Here is a 9,355-nt window from a genome sequence, read left to right as displayed (position 1 = left end):
ACACGCACTTCCCTGTTACAGGGTCCAATTTTTCCCCATCTCCGAAGAACCAAGTTCTGCAACGGTCTAGCCAGCGTCGCGTCTCTGGTTCGATCCCTTTATCAATGAGATCATTCTCAGCCTTGTCCCACAACGGCCGGGCTTTCAGGTAGACACCTGACCCCGTGCGATGGTGATGCTTCTTCTTTGCAGCATTTTTCTTGTCTGTCGCTGACATCTTCGCTGCTCTCTCAGATTTCTTTCTGGTGATAAATGCGGGCCACTGATCTTTGATCATCTCAAAACGGCCAATGAATTCTAGAGTCCTGTCTTGGTCGACAAACGATGATTTCAGCTCATTCTTCCACCTCCTGAATAGCTCATCCATCTTCTTAAGAGTATAAGCCTTGATCATTGGCTTTTTAACTGGATTCTCCAGATCCTCCTCTGGCGGGAAGGTGAAATTTTCCTGCAGTGCGGTCCAAAGATCAGCTTTCTGCCTATCGCTGACATAAGACACCTGAGAGTCTTTGTCCTTAGGCTTCAACCATTGCTCGATGCTGATCGGGATCATGTCCCTAACTAGAACCCCGCACTGAGCATTAAAGTTTTGCTTGGTCCGGAGGGGTTTAATCGGTTGGCCAGCGCGATCAATTTCGATGATCGTGTAACTTTCATCCGCGCGCAACTTTTTCTTCGGGCCTCGTCTCGTTACCGAAGTGTTGCTCGATCCGGAGGGCTAGAAAAGAAGAAAAGGAAGAGAGTTAATATGTGTACATACCAAAAACAATTAATGCATTAATTAGCTATAGTCAGCACATGCTTAATTAATTAATATATATACCTGGTCGGACTCCGTTCGGTCACCGGAGCCGTCATCACGGTGTCCTTCCCCCTCCATTCGGTCGCCAGAGCCGTAATCATGGTGTCCTTCCCCCTCCATTCGGTCACCGGAGCCGTCATCACGGTGTCCTTCCCCCTCCATTCGGTCACTGGAGCCGTCATCACGGTGTCCTTCCTCCTCCATTGTTTGATCATCGTCGTATCCTACTTCTTCATCCTGTCTTTCCAGACCATCGGTGCATGTGTCGTTGAGAAACGACAAGACGACATCACTTCCGTGTGCGATTATCTCCCCCAACACCGCTTCTTTTGCTTCGTCTCAGGGGTGCGGATCCATAGTTTCTGCAAATATTTACAACATGGCAATTATTATTCAAACATGACAGATGGATATATTAGTGGCAAACGTTGAACTAGCTAGCTAAGCACAATAAGGAATCATATTAGTGGCCTGGCCTCGATGTTTCTCTAGGGTTTGGGGTGGCCTCGGCAACGCTTCAAGGGTTTGGGGTGGCCTCAACAACGCTTCAAGGGTTCGGGATGGCCTTGACGACAACGCTATTTTAACTTGGTAAATTTGGGTGACCTCAAGAGAGTTTGTCGATCGGGTAGGGGCGCGGCGGGAGGGGGTAGGAGACCGACATCGTTTTTTTCTAGGGTTTGGGTGTCCTCGAGAGTTTTGGTCGAGCAGGAGGGCTAGGGGGTGCTCCGGACATCCCCCCTCACTTTAACAAAGAACTATCTTAAAAAAAGACTTGCTTCACCGCGGGTCCTTTTTTCATTTTTTTCCCATTGTTTTTTCTTATATATTTGTTTTCGTTTTCATTCCACATTTTCGTACATATGAAAAAAATAAAGTTTCTATACAAAAGTGCACAATTTTTATGAACAAATTACAACATCTAAATTAACTATACATCTAAATAAATATAACTATACATCTGAAATTTTCCTAATCTTAAAACTAAACTAAACATAAACTAAAATAATCTAAAAACATGTAAAAACATCTAAAAATAGCATCTAAAAACATCTAAAAAAACATCTAAAAATCTAATAGCTAGAATGGCGTAGGGGCGGAGGGGCTGGCGCCGGCGCCGGCGGGGCAGGGCAGGGGCACTGGGGCGCGGGACAGGGGAGGGGCGCGCGAGCAGGCTGGTGCTCACAGAGGGCGGCGGGGCACGGTGGGTGGCGCGTCGGGGCCGGCAGGGGCGCGAGGGTCGACGCCGTCATCGGGGTAGAGGGCGTCAGCGGCGGCGGCGACAACATTGAGCAGCCTGACGGTGTCGGTGGCGGCGGCAATGGCGACGACGTTGAGCAGCCTGACGGTGTCGGTGGCGGCGGCGACGGCGACGTTGAGCAGCCTGACGGCGTCGGTGACGGCGGCGATGACAAGGTGGAGCAGGGGCGTTGGGCGGCGACAGCGAGAAGGAGCAGGGGCGTCGGGGGAAGAAGTGATGGATTTGGTCGAAACTGCTAAGTGTTTTTCTTATATACCCAGGGCATTGGTACCGGATCGTGGCACCAATCGGGACCATGCCCCCTTTAGTCCCGGTTGGTGCCACCAACCGGGACCAAATGTCTCTTTTCAGGGCATTGGTTTCGGTTGGTGCCACGAACCGGTACTAATGCACCCCTTTAGTCCCGGTTGGTGCCACCAACCGGGACGAAAGGTCTTGCACAACGGGGTGGTGGTGGGAGTTTAGTCCCACCTCGCTAGTTGAAAGGGGCACGTAGTGGTTTATAAGCCCCACTGCCGCACCCCTCTCGAGCTCCTCTCCACTGCAAGCTTACGGGCCTAATTGTGACCGCTATGCCTGATGGGCCTATTGGGCCTTCCGCGGACCTGAATCCTGGCCCATGGATGGGTTTCTAGTCGTATTCAGGCCGTGGTGGCCCAGTAGGTGGCAATTTTTTTCCTAGTTTTTTGTTTTCTTTTTTGCTTTATTTTTTGTTTTGTTTCTACTTACAACAAAATACTTATTTATTTTATTTTATTTCTAATTACTTATTTATTTTATTTTATGATAATTCTTTTTGCTATTAAAGTTTCTAACAAAAAAAAGTTCTTTATGAAAATTCTTTTTGCTTTTAATGATTTTGAACATAAAATACTTTGATAATTTTAGTTGCATCAATTTTATATAGTTTTAGTTTCATAAATTTTAGAGGTTGCTTATAATGTTTTGAACAGAAAATACTTTGATAATTTTAGTTTCATAAATTTTATTTATGTTATTAAAGTTTATTTTATTTTGTTTCTCCTTATATATTTTATTAAAGTTTATATTATTTTGTTTCAAATTACTTATTTATTTTATTTTATGATAATTCTTTTTGCTATTAAATTTTCATGCATTTACTGATTATTTTGAGCTATAAGACCCTGAAATTTAAAAGCATTTCAAATGAACTCTAAAAAGGTTAAAAGTTGGCATGGTATCATCATTTCACCCACATAGCATGTGCAAGAAAGTAGAGAGGCTTACGGCAAAAACTGGATGCACTTCGTGTACAAAACGGACAATCTCTTTCGAAGTATCAGGGTTTCATATGGAAACTCGTCTGTTACAAAGGGATTTCATTTTTTAAACTTATTTGAACTCCATACTTTTTCTGTGTTCAAAATGCACCATTCAAAGACACATCATCAATTTTCAACCCTTTCTGACTTCATTTGTTATTTTTCATGCATTTACTAATTTTTTTCAGCTATAAGACCCTGAAATTGAAAAGCACTATAAATAAACTCTGAAAAGGTTGAAAGTTGGCATGGTATCATCATTTCACCCACATAGCATGTGAAAGAAAGTAGAGAGTCTTATGGCAAAAACTGGATGACACTTCGTGTACAAAACGGACAATCTCTTTCGAAATATTAGGGTTTCATACGGAAACTCGTCTGTTACAAAGGGATTTCATTTCTTTGAACTTATTTGAACTCCATAGTTTTTCTGTGTTCACCATTCAAAGCCACATCATTAATTTTCAATCATTTCTAACTTCATTTGTTATTTTTCATGCATTTACTGATTTTTTTCAGCTATAAGACCCTGAAATTGAAAAGCACTACAAATGAACATGGATAGATAAGTGACCAAATTAATAGTAGTTCATCATCATATTAAAACCAAAGTACATACATAGTTCAAATTGAACAACATATAGCTCTCCAGAGCATCTAGTTAAACCATACGTTGAAACTATGTAAAACCTTTCAATACAACAACAAATGCGATCATAATCACAATTAAGGTAACAATTGATCCAACGGCATAATAATACCAAGCCTCGGTATGAATAGCATATTTTCTAATCTTTCTAATCTTCAACCGCATTGCATCCATCTTGATTTTGTGATCATCGACGACATCCGCAACATGCAACTCCAATATCATCTTCTCTTTCTCAATTTTTTTATTTTTTCCTTCAAGTAATTGTTTTTTTCTTCAACTAAATTTAACCTATCAACAATAGGGTCGGTTAGAATTTCCGGTTCAACCACCTCCTACATAAATAAAATCTATGTTACGTTGGTCGGCATAATTGTCATAAAGAATAAATGAACCAAATAGTTATAAAAAGATAATATATACCACATCCGAATCATAGACAGGACGAGAGCCGACAGGGGCGGATACCAGAACCATCGCACTATATAATAACAAGGAATAATAAAAGTAAGAAAATTAGACAAGTATCTATCTCAAGTAAGATTTTTTTTCCTTTCAGAAAGAAGATAAGAACAAGAGATTCACCACGGTGGTGCCGGCGGCGAGATCGGCGCGGGCTATCGACGGCGGTGAAGACGGGGACGGACGTGATGGACCGCTAAACCTAGAAAAATCCTGGGGAAAATGGAGCTCAGAGGTCGAATTTCGAGAGAAGAAATATTAACTAATGTGGCTCGGACATTTCATCGAACACCTCATGTGCATAGGAGGTGAGCTAGAGCACCCAAATGCCCTCCCCTCACCGGCTAGCAAAAAACAGAGCAGTGTGGAGTGCTCTGCTCGTCGGTGATTGGCTATATATATATATATATATATATATATATATATATATATATATATATATATATATATATATATATATATATATATATATATATATATATATAGACAAATCATTTGTCCCGGTCTGTGGCTGGAACCGGGACCAATGGATGTAGGCTAGGAGCGAGGCCCATTGGTCCCGGTTCGTGCCTAGAACCGGAACAAATGGGTCCAGACGAACCGGGACCAAATACCACGAGGCCCCGGCCGGCCACCCACTAGTAGAAAAAGGGCCTTCAGTTCCGGTTCATAAGGGCCTTTAGTCCCGGTTCAACCGGGACTAAAGGGTCGGTACTAATGCCTCTCCCTTTAGTCCCGGTTCAATCCAGAACCAGGACTAAAGGGCGCGGCCACGTGGAGCTCCACCTTTAGTCCCGGTTGGTAACACCAACCGTGACTAAAGGAAATTTTATGATTTTTTTTGAATTTTTTTTGAATTTTTTTGATTTTTAAATTTCTGAATTTTTTTAACCTCTAGTCTGTAATCACCACCCCTAATCACTTCTCAATTTATCCTTTAATCACCCCTCATCATTCCAAATCATCTAACTTCCCCAACGGTCACCCATCCTCCCACTCCCCCAGCCTAAGCACGCTTAACTTCCGGTTTCTATTCTCCCTCGCTCCAAGTCTGCACTTGTTGTTTTCCTGACAATACTAAGATGTCAATCCTATTAACCTTCAGGAATTTTGCTTGAGCATGAAGTGACACATTTCATAGTTTTATTTTGAAACTATTGTTTTAAAAAACAATAATTATTTAGTAACACTAATATTTCTTGAATAATTAGTTTGACCATTGTTTGACCACAGTTTGACCAGATTTTACCAAAATTGAAATAATTGAAATAATTATTTAGTAACACTAATATTCTAGAATAATTAGTTTGACCATTGTTTGACCACAGTTTGCCCACTGTTTGTATTTTTTTCGATTTTTTTCACTCTAGATCTTAAAAGCTCCGTAACTTTTTCTATTAGGTTTTTGAGGATTTTGAAAATGTTTAACGGGGTTCCCCCCGTTAAATTCGGATGTAACTTTTCGAGTAGATGATTTTTCATATAAAAAACTTTTTCATCCGAGTTAGTATGCAAAAGTTATGCCCATTTTTACAAATTTCAGAGAGATTTTGCAAATAAAGTCAAAATTCACATTTGCAAATTTTCTCGATAACTAGACCACATATCACATGGGATACTTATTTTCTTTTATTTTTTTGACATTTCCATCATTTTCTTTTAATTTTTTTAAAACTGAAAAGGCGATCCACATAGGGGAGGGGGTGGGTAGAGTTTGAAAATGGGACCTTTAGTACCGGTTCGTGGCACGAACCGGGACTAAAGGTCTCAACCCCATTAGTCTCGGTTCGTGCCTCAAACCGGGACTAAAGGTCTAATCTTTAGTCCCGGTTTGAGTCACAAACCGGGACCAATGGTTGTGGGCCAGGAGCGAGGCCCATTGGTCCCGGTTCATCCCACCAAGCGGAACCAAAAGGTCCAGATGAACCGGGACCAATGGCCCACATGGCCCGGCCGGCCCCCAGGCTCACGAACCGGGACCAATGCCCTCATTGGTCCCGGTTCTGGACTGAACAGGGACTAATGGGCTGACCCGGCCTGAACCAAAGCCCTGTTTTCTACTAGTGACCTGGGCTCACGAACTGGGACGAATGCACCCATTGGTCTCGGTTCGTATAAGAATCGGGACTAATGGGCTGGCCAGACCCGAACGAAAGTCTTTTTTTCTACTAGTGGACCGACACACGATGGTGGTGGTAGGGGGCGTACGGAGAAATTGAAACGACTTATTACATGAGAAAGCACACACTATCGATCGACTCAACCGATCAACACACGTACTGGCATCGTATCTATATCTATACTACTATTAAAAAAGCAAACATAAACTCTTCTAAAACCACACCGCAAACTGTACACAAGATAACCAGGGCCCTCCGATCAAATTAACCTAAACACATCTGACTGCGCACATTACATCAATGGTTTATTATTCAGATCAACGACTCACATAAGATGTTCTGCCGAGCAGACACCGCCGTGGTCTGTCAATCCTCGCCCGCAAAACATACCGCTTCGATGCCTCCCTGTGACCAGATAAAAAACAAAGGCGAAGTGCGTAATCCTCGCTCAGATCCAGGCCCCTGCGTGTGGTTCCTCCCGCACCCGGGCGAGGTGGCTGTCGTGGAGCGCCGGGTGGCGGGCGGAGATGCTCCTCACGGGCTGGCGCCTGGATCCGCGCCATCGAGCTGTGCCGGAGCTTCTCCGACGATCTTTGGCAGCGACCATGGCGGGCGTAGCAGAGCGAAGGGTGCCGGCAGCCCGGTGTCAGTGCGCGCAGGGGAAGATTCACTTCACAGCCGGCGTCCGGATCCGCGCCATCGAGCTGTGCCGGAGGTTCTCAGGGTGGTGGCGCGCTGCCCAGGGAGCACGACCATGGGCGAATCCAAGGGAGCACGAGATAACCCCTGCTGCTTTCGCTTCCAAGAGTCCCATCCTCCCACAAGAGCTTCGTGGCCACAACTTGCAGGCGTCTTTTGCTTCTTCTTCCTTTGGATCCCTAGCTAACAATTCTGCATCTCACCATTCACTAGCAGCAACACATTGATTTAGTTGTAGCCAATGCAGACGGTGGGTGGTACAGATCACTAGCTAGCCGAGTTTGCCTCTTCCTCTGTTCTCCTCATTCACTAGCGAGATGTAGCGTGATTCTTAAAGAAAACGTATTGACGAGAGCCCACTCTATTAGTCTCCCTGCTCCTATACTCCATGCATCGGTTCATCCATATATGATCTTATTTTGTTTCAGTTTTTTTACTAGATTTAACACTGGCCTTTGTTCAAATCCTATCCAGGTTGAACCATTGAAAGCGAGCACACAAAGCTGCAGAGGGAACAACTCCAAAGGAATCAGTACGGTGATGTGTTTTCAGTATTCCTAAAATAAATAAGGGTATGGTGTGATTAACACTAACATTCATGGATTAGTCGTTTCTATTGAAAAAAACATCATACTCTGTTAAGCCAGATTCCACTCGTTTTGATTTTTAGCTCTACAAATTGTGCTCTGAGAATTGGTATTCGTTACATCTTGACTGTCTAGCACATCATATGGTCATGCCAATTGCCGCTGCAAAGAAATGTCGCCGGTAACAACAATTAAAGTTCCCTAGATAGTGTATCTTACCACAATCAGTTTTGGTAGCTGTATTGGTAGAAAATGGAGTCTGAGGATGGTTTGGGTTGTGCATTATTCCCTATCCCACTAATGATTTTGCTGGTCAAACTTGGGATGTGATCAAGAAGGTGGGGAAGCACCATAGTTTTAGTGGCGGTGCTATTGTTAAGTGCACCGGAATCTAGCAACAAAAATAATACATAAACAGTTTGAATATCTTAGTTCGCACTTCTCGGCAGTGAGTTCAGCACTTGGACGAGACTCCAAACTTCAAATGCTCACAGGTCTAAATTATTGGACACATCCTGATTTATAAGTTATCTTAAATTCCAAATTATGAGATGTTGGCAATCTAAAATCATTACTAATTTCGTAGGGAACATATATTGGTGTTTGATGGGGCAGATCAAATTTGTCATCGTGATTTGCAATCCCATGTTGACACTTCCCCAAAGTTTGACATGCTTTACAATTTTTTGCTACATAGACAAAGTCAATTAAGGAACTAGCAAGCGTTAGCCTGAAGATTCCCGATCATTTAAGTGTGCATGAGCAGGCTACCATGGCCACCGCAGATAACCTTGAAGCAGTGTGCCATGATCGTGCCGCTTGAACAAAAATTGTATATGCTTTGGAATTTCATCAGAAGGCATCTGAAGTAAAAAAAGTAGGAACTTCAAATTGCCCATCTTTTAATTTAGTGTTGCTCACATTTAGGTCTATCCATGACAGACTTGCATTGGCATCTATTGCCCATCTTTTAATTTAGTGTTGCTCACATTTAGGCTTATCCATGACAGACTTGCATTGGCAACTTGTGAAACTTCAAACTGTAGGCAGGAGGCACCAAAATAGTAGTTGGTCCCATGGAATATAATAAATTGAGTGCAGTGCTGCTGTTAGTCTACCATTCAAGGGCATGATCATAACCAATGTACTGTTAATAAGAATGTAAATCATTTTATTGATTTTTTGTATTAGTCAAGAGTTCGAGACATGCATTGTGCAAGAAGACGAGACAACATGATGTATATATGATTACGCATCAAATATTCATGTCTACGACATGATGATTGCTTTTCCATCTTTGGGGTGCTATTGTTGTCTTAGGACTTTCACACCCAACTGCTTGTTGCATTGCAATTTGCAAGTAACCTTGCTTCAACGATAGAAGAGAATTTGGTGATGTATGTGCTATCAACCTGGTTATGGACTACTATGTCTGTTCCTAAATAGATAGCATACTAGAAAGCATGCAGTCTAAATTTGGCTCATGCCATAA

Source organism: Triticum aestivum, chromosome 2A, assembly GCF_018294505.1.
Source record: "Triticum aestivum cultivar Chinese Spring chromosome 2A, IWGSC CS RefSeq v2.1, whole genome shotgun sequence".
Taxonomy (NCBI): Eukaryota; Viridiplantae; Streptophyta; class Magnoliopsida; order Poales; family Poaceae; genus Triticum; species Triticum aestivum.
The sequence above is the reverse complement of the archived record's forward strand: the minus strand, read 5'-3'. Positions refer to the sequence as shown.